Below are 12,766 nucleotides of genomic sequence, written 5' to 3'. Positions count from 1 at the left end.
TGGGCACTATCCTTCCTTCCTCATGACCCTGGTTGGGCCTGGGCCCCTGCTGGCGACCACATGTCCATGTCTGCTCTTCAAGATGGAGAAGAAAAGCTCTCCCTACTCGGGCACAAAACGGGGCCCCAGATCCCTGATATCAGCACACCCTGAATGAACAGTGGTGCCACTCCAATGACTCTCTCCCTGGGCAGGGGTAGTGGCTGCACAATAGCCAGAGCCACAGGGGCCTGGGTACAGTTACCGTCTCCAACCACGCCCTCCTTCATCCTCCCTTCAGGTATTACTGAGGGCCTACTGTGTGCCAGACACCAAGCTAGGCCCCGGGATACCATGGTGAACAGCACATACGAACACTGCTCTCCCAGGGCTCACATTACAAAGGGGGCCACGTATTGGCTGTGTGACTCCTGACACCTGACTAAACCTCTCTGAACCTGGATTTCCTTATCTGGCAAACAGGTAGCAGCATGGCATCCACCTTGCAAGGTGTCTGTAGAGAACCCATGAAAGGGAAAGCAAGGTGGAGATGCGAACCTGCAAATGGGGTTCTCTGTGCCACACACCCCTCCACAGGCACCGTGTCTGCATGTGGCCATGTCCCACTGGGCATGTCTGCAGGACAGTGGCAACGAAGGGTCCCCCTGCCACATGAGGCCATGGTGGAGCCCCCATGGCCGATCTCCACAAGAGACCCCAAAAAGCAGAAGTAGGTGCCTCTGCCCTCGCTGGAAGGGGGCCATGCAGAGTCGACAATCGTTTGTTTGTTGTTGTTTTTTTTTTTTGAGACAGAGTCTTGTTCTGTCACCCAGGCTGGAGTACAGTGGCATAATCATGGCTCACTGCAGCCTAGACCTCCCAGGCTCAAGCTATCCTCATCTTGGCCTCCCAAAGTGCTAGGACTACAGGCATGCACCATGACACCTGGCGAATTTTTGTATTTTTTTGTAGAGATGGGGTCTCACTATGTTGCCCAGGCTGGTCTCAAACTCCTGGGCTCAAGCAGCCCTCCCACCTTGGCCTCTCAAAGTGCTGGGAATACAGGCATGAGTCACTGTGCCCTGCTATAGTCGACAGTTTTGTACATCACAGGGTCCTTGGGACCCGCACACAGTAGGTGCTTTGCAGTAAGCAGTCAGTAAAAGCTGTCAGGCAGATGGGAAGGGAGAGTGAGGGGCCACATCTGCCCTTGGCCACCATGTTCTTCCTGTCCCTGAAGGGGGAGGGTCTTACCCCTGCATGAGGGCACCTGTTCTTGGTCAATCCTACTCTTCTCCATACCCAGCCTTCACACAGGTGAGACAGGCACTGCCCTCGTGGCTTGGAGGATACCCAGAGAGCTCTGATTCCAGACCCAGGCTCCTGCCCCACCTACACAATCTGCCTCTAGTCACGCCAGCTGCCTGTGGGTGTTGGCATGAGCCATTCCTTCTGCCCTGTCTGCTTCCAAATGCACATAAGAGAAGCCTCTTCTGAGCTCCCAACTGAACTTGACCTTCAGCACACTGGTCACACTATCACTTGACAGGATGCTTTTATTAGTGACTCTCTCTCTACCAGACTGAGTTCTATGAGTCATTCCCTGCTTCATCTCCAGCTCCTAGCATACAGCAGGAGCTCAATGAATGTCTCTTGAATGAATGAACATATGAATGCAAGAGATCAGTTGGATTTGCAAATTTGTGCTCTCCTGGCAGATGCATGGCAACCAGCATGAACCAACCTCCCCCGCCCCCTGGGCCATCCTACCTTCTGCGCAGCCCTGTATGTCAGAGTCTTGAAGCCCAACTGCAGGGCCAAACTCTGGCAGAGGCCTTCCTCAGAACAGCTGCACCCACTCCAGGTCCTTCACTGTCCAGGCAAAGGCTGGGAAACCCCCTCACTGGGCCCCTTCCACCAGTCCTCCCATAAGAACAATGGCATTTACTGAGCGTCTGTTACACATCAGACATTTTTCTTTCTCTTTTTAGAGACAGGGTCTCACTCTGTCTTCTAGGCTCGAGTGCAGTGGCACAATCATAGCTCACTGCTGCCTCGAACTCCTGGGCTCAAACGATCCTCCTGCCTCAGCCTCCAGAGTAGCTGTGACTACAGGCTCATGACACCATGCCAAGATCACATTAGGCATTTTTCTAACTACTTTTGCAAAACATTACCTCTCCCAAGGTTCCTAACAGCCTTAGGAGGTAGGTCCAACGATTACTTCCATTTTACAGATGGGAAAACTGAAACAGAGCAGCCCCATAGCTAGTGATCATAGAGACCCCCACACAGAGGGGACCCCCAAAATGTCTGATCAGTGCCTAAATGCACACAAGAAGGGCTCACTTCCCAATGAATGCTTATTGGATGAATGAGTGAGTCCCAGAGGAGAGAATATAAAGGTCTCATTCAGCTCCAGTGCGAGTCAGCAGTCGGCAGTAGCTCTGTCCAGGTCCCAGACCGACCAATGATCAGGAAAACAGTCACAAGGCAAAAGGAAGAAAACAAAAATGAGAGGCTGGGCTCAGTGGCTCACACCTATACTATCAATACCTTGGGAGGCCAAGGCGGGAGGATTGCTTGAGCCCCAGAGTTTGAGACCAATCTGGGCAACATGATGAAACCCCGTATCTACTATAAATACAAAAAACTTAGCCTGGCATAGTGGCTAGGCCTGTAGTCCCAGCCACTCGGGAGGCTGAGGCAGGAAGACCGCTTGAGCCCGGGAGGTCGAGGCTGCAGTGAGCTATGATCACACCACTGCACTCCAGCCTGGGTGACAGAAACAGACCATATCTCTGTAAGAAAAAAAGAACTGATGTCTGCAGTGTGCTTGGCACGGGACTCATGAGTGGCTGCTGCTATTTTCTTACTATTACTGTTAGAAAAGAGCTCCAGCCTCGGAGTCAGGCTTGCCTGCCACGGGAAGCCACAGGGGGGTCTGCCTCATTGGCTGGGCTGGGGGCGTCACGGGGAGCTGGAACAAAAGACCTTCTCAGGGGAGAGGCGGCTGCTCAGGCCACTCTGGGCAGGAAGTTGCCAGCCCAGAGCAGTCAGCTGCGGCCCAAGCTATGGAAGGGACCGTGCCAGGGAGGTTTTCCGGCCAGGAGGGCAACCAGGCCACAGGAAGGTGACCCCTCTCTGGCCCTGGCCCTGGCCCAGGCAGTGGCGCTTATTGGGTGCTTACTATATGCCAGGCGCAGATAAAAAGCAATTGATCAGATGGTGACAACCCTGGGATCAGGGCTGACAAGCTGTGGACAGGAAGCAATGATGATCACGCCAGGGGGACCTGCGGCCCCCAGGTTTCCACTGTAGGGTATGAGTTGGGGGCAGAGTGTCTTTGGGACACTTCTATCCCAGCACAGAGCTTTGGGGGAGCCTGGTCAGCCAGAGAAATCAACCACCTTCCCCACAGAGGGGCCCCAGCACCCAGGAGAACCCCTCACCTACTCAGGCTTCCTTCTGGGGCAGGAAGCTCCCAGCTATGGGGGTCTCCAGGGTTTCCCTAAATCCTGCAGCCAGGGGAGGGGCAGGATGATGTGGAGAAGGAAGCTCTTAGCCTGCCGCATCCTGGTCCCCCACTCCCAAGTCTCTCCCTGCAGCAAATAACGTGGAGGCAACTAGCTGCACGCCCAGCAGCCGGGGCTGGGGGTGTCTGCATCTCAGGACTCCAAGCTCAGAACACAACCAGGTCCACCAGAGGGCTATTGAGGGCCTCAAAGCAGCAGTGGTGCCTGGTGCTCCCCAAGAAGCACAGCCAGCCTGAGGCACCCTGGAGCCACCAAGTCAGTGAGAAATCACAGGACCTTGAACAGCTGGGAACCTGGCTGAGCTGTGGGGTCCCCTTAATCCATGGCCCCCCGAGATCAGGGCTTCTCAGTCTCTCCTCTATCTAATCACCCTGGATAATAGTATAATTCGGGGAGGCTAAAATTTTCCTTTTAATGATCAGGCCCACATGCAGAGAAAGCTTTTATCCATGCTAGGAATTCCCCCTGCCGAGGCTTAGAGAGGATTTTTTTTTTTTTTTTTTTTTTTTGAGACAGGTTTGACTGTCACCCAGCTAGAGTGTAGTGGCATGATCACAGCTCACTGCAACCGCGACCTTGTGGGTTTAAGCACTTCTCCCAAGTATCTGGGACCACAGCCATGTGCCACCATACCCAGCTTTTTTTTTTTTTTTTTTTTTTTTTTTGTAGAGAGAGGGTCTCTCTCACTGTGTTGCCCAGGCTGGTTTCAAACTCCTGGGCTCAAGTGATCCTCCCACCTTGACCTTCCAAAGTGCTGGGATTATAGGTATGAACCACTGCTCCCAGCCTGGTGAAGAATTCTTTAAGTGTGGTAAATGAATTTAAACTGGGCCAGTCCAAAGCCTCCACTCTCCCCTGCCCCAGCTCACAGACATAGGCAGGAAGTCTCACACCTTCAGAGGGGACACTTCCTCCAGGGAGGTCTCCCGGTTGAATCTAGGCCACAGGAACATTTCTATCTTCCCCATGCCTAGCACCAACTGTTCCAGGAGCCCAGACCCTGTGTCCTAAGGAGGCCCAGAGAGTTGTGGGATTCTGACACACACTGCCTGGCAGGCGGCCTGCTGCCCTTTCACAGCATTTAAGTTGCCAGACGCAGAGATGCCCATGGGAAGTGGGGGGTGAAGGCAGGGGCCCTGGGGAGGCAGAGAGGTGGGTTCTACACCAGGCCACGGGGCAGCCGGCAGGGCACTGATGCACCCTTACTGGGGTCACCTTGTGCCCCGGGGACATTTATCAGGCCAGCGCAGTCTGCCAGAACAGGAAATGTCCTCTGGCTTCCTCTGCCCACACCGCCAGCCTGACATCCCAGCCACCGCCCCAGCTAGGTTTCAGGAGGTAGGGAAAACCAGGAACCATCTCCCTGCGGGAGAGGCAGCACCGTTAGAATCCCGCACATCCCCCATCCCAAGGCCGTGGCTTCTTCCTTTCACTGCCTCTGGGTTGAGGGCAGACAGGGGAGACCCTAGGAGGGCAGCCTCTGGGTGAACCTCCTCCCCACATACTGCCTGGGGACATCAGGAGGGACATGCATAAGCCCTCAATTACCTCGCTTCTCCCAGCATACACCGCCCTCTCTGGGCCTCTCCTCCTGAGATGACACCAGTGTGTGAGCTCTGAAGGGGCAGATACCATGTCAGAGGTCCCCTTGTGTGTCCACCTCCCTGATTGATCACACTCCCAGTCCCCCAGCCGGGGCCCCCCATTGGGTGCCCTGTGAGTCAGCCCTTGTGAGCAGGGCATTGACTTCCTCCCTCCCAGGCCTCCCTGGGGACACATGTCCTGGGCAGCAGCCGGCTCCCCCCTGGCCAGACGGGGGGCGGCCACATCCGGGTGGGCCCCTAGGGGCTCCAGGCCTGGCTCACAAGGAAGCCTGTGGCCCAGCCCTGCTGGCCGACCCCTGACAGGGTGGCGTGGGAGGAAAAATCTTCTATCCAACTGCTCAGCTGCCGGGTTTCCGGCTGGGGCGGGGAGTGGGGAGGGCGCCAGGAGGACCTGTTCCCCTGGGGAAGTGTCCTTTGCCCCTGCTGGGAGGAAGGACGGCTAGTGGTGGCCAGCAGAACCCTGGAGCCCTGGTAGAGGGATGCTGGTCATCACTCCAGTGGCAGGGCCCCACTGAGCAGATGTCCAGTGGTGGCCCTGGTCCTGCTGCCAGGCCTCAGGACCTGCTCAGTCTCCAAGGGATCTCAAGCCCCGGGAAGCTGGGGAGTTGGGATGCAGGACTCCTGGGTCCAATAAGGCCTGACGCAGCAAGTGACCCCAGCTGAGTCACTTCCCTTGGGCAGCCTGCCCGCCTCAGTTTCTTCAGGAAGGGTGTCAGTGAGGAATGGGGTCTTGCAGGGAATGAGCAGCTAGCACGGCACCACTGCACCGCTGGACTCGCTGAGGCAGGCGTCTCCGGTCTGCCAGAGAAGCAGCTTCCTGCCTTGCCTCGTCAAAGATGCTGAACGCCTGCGGGCCCTTAGGGACCATTTTCCCAGGAAACCTGGCAATTAAGTGCCAGCCCCTATTGGGCATGAACAGCAGTGGCTTGCACTTATTGAGTGCCAATTGCATGCCAGGCACTGTGCATGCCTCCTCTTCTCAAAACCACCCTAACAGGGAGTTGGCAACACCCCTATTTCATAGACAAAAAGACCTGTGGCTCAGAAAGGCTAAGGGACCAGCCCAAGATCACACAGCCAGAGCAAGTACAGCCAACACAGTTCCAGTCCTGACACTGTACTTCACACACCCACCCTGGAGAGGCTGGAACTCTTGGCTTCCATCGGGCAGGTGAGGTCCAGACCAGAGAAGCCAGGTACCCTGCCTAGGACCTCACACCTGGAAGCTGGTAGAGCCCAGATTCGGCTCCAAAGCCCATACTGCTACCAGGGAGAAGTGGGAATTTAGCAGGAAAAGCCTCTCGTTTTAACAATAGCAATAATATCTACTATTGTTAATTGAGTGTCAGGCTCAGTGCTCAGTACCTTATGTGCCATGTCACAGCAAGCGCACAGCTGTTAAAGCCTTTCACAGATGTTGTCTCAATTGCCTCAGACAGGTTAAGTGACCAACCCAAGGATTCCCAGCAATGGGAGACCCTCATGAACACCAGCCCTCAGAAGGGTGTGGGGTCATGTAAACTGGGTCCCAAAGGTGTTTTCAGCAAAAGGAGCTGTATTGGCCCAGACTGTGGGACAGCTCCCTACTATGTCCCTGAGACCCCCTACATTGACCCTCCCCACCTTGGCTAGGGAGGGCACCTGGTCTCCCCTCACCAGAGACAGGTGGCACTGAGACTGGCAGCTAGGAGGTCCTTCCAAGTGCCTCTGGCTCTGCTCCACCCAGGATATGGAGAATGTCCGGGGATTGCACAGCAGGACCCAGAAATCCAAGGGCCCAGCAGTCCTGTGGGATCTGATTTGTACTCAAAAGTTCTATTTATTGGAGAAGGAGGATCAGGTCGAGGTTTGAGAGGCATGGAGGTGGGGGGATGAAGAAGGAAAGCCAGCAGAGCTAACACCCACAACAAAAAAGATCATTCCAGCCCCAAGGCTACTTCTCTTTCTCCTGACCAAGCCACTCTGGACACTGCGAATTCACTCATTCATGGTTCCCGTGACCCTAAGAAGTAGGTACTATTAACACACCCATTTCACAGATGAGGAAACTGAAGTGGGGCAGTTAAGCAAGGCCTCATAGCTAAGGAAGTGCCCAGATCTTCAAAATTCTGCTCCCAAAGACCCAGGAAATTCCAGTGCTATGTATGCAAGAGATGCTCAAGGAAGACTGCTGAAGGAACACCTCATAGCCAATAACAATAACACTAATGAAGGCGATGATAAAATCACCACTACCACCACCACCACCTGCAACTGAACCGCTCTTTGCCAGGCAGCAGGTGCTCATTACACGCTGGCTCATTAAATCTCCACTGCAAACCTGTCATTCCCCCATTTTACACAGGGGGAAACTGAGGTTCACAAGAGTCACTTGCCCACGCCTTCAGCTGAATGGAGGCAGTAGGAGCAGCAAAACAGTCTCCAGGACCCTCCTCACTATCCTCCTTCGCTTCCTGCTGAGCCCCTGAAGACCCTGAGCCCCCAGCTGCTGATGCTCTGGGCCAGCCCCTTCCCAGCTGGCCATTCTGTGGCCCACGGGGACTCACAGAAGTTCTAAGAATGCTCACCCTTTGGCTCAGAAGGATTTTCCCTCCCAGAGGGGAGTTGTGGGAAAAGGCTCAAGAAAAGTGCACTAAAAACCCTTCCAACTTCCCCCAGTAGGCCCTGGTTCTCATCCCCAGAGCCCAGCCTGCCCAGGTGGCCTCTGCCGGCTCTCCCTCCACGAGGGCAGGTCCCGAGGAGCCTCCAGAGCTGTTTCCACTCAGGCAGCCAGGTCAGTGATGGGAAATCCAGACACAACCTGCGCCTGCATCCCTGGAGATCCACCCGCCCACTGCCCTGGCAGGGGCCCTGAGGCCCGGCTGCTGGCCGGTGTTAGAGAACTGTCATCTCCCCAGCGAGGGGCTGCAGGTCAGATCTCCGTCCCTCCTGCCACCAAAGCAGGCCCTGCAGACATCGCCTTGCCGGGGCTTCTACTCGGAACCCCCGACCAGATTTCACTTCCTCCCACTCAGCCCAGCCTGGCTGTGCCCCTCCCTGGAGGCCCCCAGCTGCAGGCAGTGACCTCCTCACCTACATCATTGTGGCTGGGAATGGGGAAGAGAAACAGGAGAATGAGGAAACTAAAGAAAAAAAGAAGCGGGACAGGCAGGAAGACCCTCCTCTCCAGTTCCTCAAATGCAGTCCCCCTCCCTAAAAACAAAGCTCCCCTAGCCGGAGGGAGGGAAGGGAGGGGAGGGGATTTCTGCACCAGGCATCAGAGGCCTCTGAAATACCCTCCCTACCGTGTGGATCCAGAAGACCAACACACACTCCAGACGTTTTTTTGGTCGGGGGATTCCCAGGGAACCCCAGGCCAGAGGTGTGAGAGGATCAATCCCAGAAACCTGTGTCTGGGACGCCTAGCCCTGGTGAACCGCCCAGTTCAGCAGCATGTGGGGGCCTGGCCCGGCCCACCTCGGCAGTGCTGGGACTGGGGAGAGGGGCTTCCTGAATCAGGGCGCTACCCTCTTAGCCACATGGTCCGGAATGGGGTGTGGGGAGGACCGGCGCATCCTCCCCCGCTGCCCCCACACCCAAGGGCTCATCTGTGCTCACGGTCTCAGTTTGACTACTTTCACTTTCAGGGTAGCAATGGGTGACCCCCGACCGCTCCTCCCCAGGCACAAGTTGAGGGGAGGGCCGCCCCCAATCGGCGAGGCTACTGTAGGGTGGGCTGGGGGCGTCAGCGAGGCCCTCTCCCCCATCCCACGGCCGCAGTTACCCCAACGCTCTCCCCAACACGTGTGTGGGTGGGGTAGTGGCTGAGTGGCTGAGTGGGGGACGTAGGCGCTGGGAGCCGTCACCCCGGAACGCCTCCATCTGAGTTAGCTGCAGGGCAGTATTTTGGGCTGGGGGTGACGCGCACAGCCCGGGCAGAACTGGACACGGGGCCTCCTCTTTCCCTACGAAAGCCCGCCCGGCCCCGGAGGAGGGGAGCGCGGGCAAACGCCGGCTCACCTGAGAGACAGGAGCTCTGGGCCCGGCCGGCCCATGGCGTCGCGCGCCCCCGGGCCCCCGAAATCCCGAGGGGGCGGGCGGGCCCCCGCCCTGGGCGCGTCCTCTCCCGCGCGCCGGCTCCTCGCTCGCGGCTCGCTCAAGCGGGGCTCAGGCAGGAAACTCGGGCTCGGAAAATGGCCAGCGCCTCATCATTTCCGCCGCCAGCGCTTGACAGTTGTGGGAGGATGCGCCCCCGGGCCGCCGCCGCCGGGGAAACTTTGCAGCGGCCGCCGTTGCCACCGCGGGCCGCGACAGTCCGGGCGGGCAGCCGGGCGGAGGCGGTGGCCCGGGCCCATGCCGCCCCGCGCCGTTATGTAAAGAGGAACCGGCCGTGCGAGCGGAGCCCGGCCGGGGAGGGCGGCCGCGACAGGGGCGGGGCAGGGGCGGGGACACCAGGAGCCACGCCTCAGGCCGCGAGCGAGTCGGAGACTCGGCTGGAGGGGCGGGCCATGAGGGCGGAGCCAGGACTGGCCCCGCCTACCAATTCTGCCAGTCCGCGGCTGCCCGGGTCCGAGAGCTCTCCCGGCGCGGGTCCGGAAAAAGACGAGGCCTTGCAAAGCCACGCCCACCACGTGCCCACCCGATTTCGAGTCCCACAGCCTGAAGAAGGAAGGAGGATCGGAGGGGCGGGGCGACCTTAGCCCCACCCACTCAACGCCGGCAGGTCACCAGGTGCCTCAGCGCCTGGAGGCGGGGCCAGATTAAGGGGCGGGGCCTAGGGCGGGCGGGGTCGAGCGGCCTGGCCTCCAGGGGGCGCGCCCCTGCTGACTCCCTCTTGCAGGGCCTTATCAGTGCCCGCAGGGCTGGGCAGTGCAATAGCGACCACGGCTTTCATCATCGCCCGGGGGAGGGAGCCCAGCCCTGCCCGGTCCTGACTATCTGCGATCATGCTGACCTGACCCGCCACGGCCCCAGGCCCCCGATTTGGGTTCTAGTCCCAGCCCTCAGCTTCGCCTTTGCTACAGCCGATGCCCGTATAGACCAGCCTCCCTCCGGCCACCCGTCCTGTCCCCCAGTTCTAGGAGGGGTGCATCTTTCTCCAGGAATTCCTCTCGGATCGCTGGCTTCCGTGGACTCTGCGCCCACCCCCCTGCTCGCCCCCGGGCTACTTACATTTTCTCCAAGGCCTCATGGGGAGCTGAGACTGACAGTGGGGTTCTCCCTAGTCCAGAGTGGGGCATGCTCTCAGCCAGCCTCTCCCCCAACATGTGGGAGGTCGGGGAGGGAGGAATGTACTCTTCTCCCCCTCCCCCAACAGGAAACAAGTCGCCCACGCCCCCAGCTTGGAGGGGCCACCTCAAGCCTTCCCGGGCAGCAAATGTCTCCATTCCACTGCCTCCCCCTCTTCCTACCCAGGCAAATGACTTGACTTCTCCGTACCTCCACTTCCTTGCCTATGAAATGGAAATAATGTGTACCCACTCTCCTGGCAGTGAGAATTAAGTGAGTTAATGCATTAAAGCAGTTATCTCGAGGCTTGGCTCCAGGAAGCGCTCTGTGTTAAACAAACCGGCCCGAGTCCTGGCCTTAGAGCTACAGGAAGGGGTTCCCCATAAGGTGGGGATTTCCAGACTCTAAGTAGATGGGGGAAGGGAGCCAGTCTGCTACAGGATTCCTGGTGTCCAGTGACCTTGAAGAAAAGGACCACAAAAATCTGCTTTCCGCGCATAGGTACGAAATACCTACTATGTGCTGAGCACTGTTCTAGGTGCTGGGAACACAGCAGTGAACAACACAAATATCTCTGCCTGCGTGGAGCTGCTATTCTAGTGGGGGGACATAAAGGCACAAATAAGTAAGAGGGATCAGTTATGACAATGACAAAACAGTTACGGGATGGAGAGCAGGAAAGGGGTGTCTTAGAGCCGGGACTCAGGAAGGACACCTCTGAGGAACTAACATGTGAGCTTAGAATCCCCCACAACAAGAAGGATCCAGGTGCTATAACGTCTGAGGGAAGAGCATTCCAGGCCAAAGGAACAGCATGTGCAAAGGTGCTGAGATGGGAATACATGTGGTGCATTGGAAGAAAGTCATAAAGGCAGTGGTGACACCTATACTGATAAGAGATGATGTTTCAAAGGTGGGCCCATCAAATGGTGTCTTGAAGGTCTTGGTGCGGACTTTGGGAATTATTCTGAGGGCAGAAGGGTGCGATGGAGGGTTGTGAGGAGAAGGACCTGTTGAGCGTGGGATTCAAGCTGTTCACACAGCATCTGAGGATGTGGGAAGAGGGGTGGGGTGGGGGAATGTCAATGAAGTCTAAACGAGGCCGGGTGCAGTGGCTCACACCTGCAATCCCAGCACTTTGGGAGGCCGAGGCCAGCAGATCACCTGAGGTCAGGAGTTTGAGAGCAACCTGGTCAACATGGTGAAACCCTGTCTCTACTAAAAACATAAAAATTAGCTGGGCATGGTGGCAGGTACCTGTCATCCCAGCTACTGGGGAGGCAGAGGCAGGAGAATCACTTGAACCCCGGAGGTGGAGGCTGCAGTGAGCCAAGACTGCATCACTGCATTCAAGCCTGGGAGACAGAGCTAGGTTCTGTCTCAAAAAAAAAAAAAGTCTGAATGGATCATCCAATATTATTTGAGCACTTTCTTATACCTGGGGACACTGAGGCCAAGAGAGGACAGTTACTTGTCTGTAGTCATGCACCTGCCAGGCGGCACCCACAGAGCAGCCTGGTACCCAGCCAATGCCAAATGGCTGCTAAAATCTGCCAGCCACAAGCACTTTCCCTCTCACTGCCCAGACAGCAGCTCTGCTGACTTAAATTGGGACTTGTGGTTCTTCCCCTTTTTAATCACGGTTCAAACCTTCTCGCCTGCCAGATTTCTCGGAGGCCCAAATTGGTTTCCTTCCTCACTTAGTCGCTTCTTGCCGGCATCCCCGCCGGAGTCCAGTTTTTTGTTTTGGCGCTCGCTGAGACCCCAAGACTTCTCACTTTTTGTGTTTATTTTCCCTTGGAAAGGCAAAGGGATTCCAACAAATAACCTTCCCATCACCATGCCCTAGATTTGAGAGTGCCGCTGCCACGAGCACAGCGAGGTCGTCATCGCCACTGGGAGGCCGGCGAGCCACGGCTCTTCCCACTAGGCAGGTCACTGGGGCCCCAGGAGTGAAAGAGTTATTCAAATTCCCACGACTGATCAGTAGCTCCCGGAAACAAGTCAGGCCATTTTAGGGGAGTAGGTCCAACCACCCTTCCTCCTTGCTGTGAAAAACGCCAACACCTCCTGCTGGCCAAGTTCCAGAAAGCCGAAGACTCGCAGGATTAATAACAATTACAACACAAGGGTCAATAGCAATAAATTAACAGTGATCAATGCTATTAATATTTCTATTAGCAATTAGTATTGGCCGGGCGCGGTGGCTCAAGCCTGTAATCCCAGCACTTTGGGAGGCCGAGACGGGCGGATCACGAGGTCAGGAGATCGAGACCATCCTGGCTAACACGGTGAAACCCCGTCTCTACTAAAATACAAAAAATTAGCCGGGCGTGTTGGCGGGCGCCTGTAGTCCCAGCTACTCGGGAGGCTGAGGCAGGAGAATGGCGTGAACCCAGGAGGCGGAGCTTGCAGTGAGCTGAGATCCGGCCACTGCAC

The 12,766-nt window shown here is 56.9% G+C and overlaps 1 protein-coding gene across 2 annotated transcripts in view; it reads right to left on the bottom strand.

The window, feature by feature from the left end:
- SH2B3 (SH2B adaptor protein 3) overlaps positions 1 to 9,515 on the bottom strand; it is a 45,886-nt gene extending 36,371 nt beyond the window's left edge. For both annotated transcript variants that reach the window (XM_023203532.1, XM_023203537.1), the window contains exon 1: positions 9,119 to 9,515. The gene's annotated coding sequence lies outside the window, so the exon portion shown is untranslated. The remainder of the gene's footprint in view (positions 1 to 9,118) is intronic.
- Between the last annotated feature and the right edge of the window lie 3,251 nt (positions 9,516 to 12,766).

The sequence above is a fragment of the Piliocolobus tephrosceles genome, chromosome 10 (assembly GCF_002776525.5).
Source record: "Piliocolobus tephrosceles isolate RC106 chromosome 10, ASM277652v3, whole genome shotgun sequence".
In the NCBI taxonomy this organism is placed as follows: Eukaryota; Metazoa; Chordata; class Mammalia; order Primates; family Cercopithecidae; genus Piliocolobus; species Piliocolobus tephrosceles.
The sequence above is the reverse complement of the archived record's forward strand: the minus strand, read 5'-3'. Positions and strand labels throughout refer to the sequence as shown.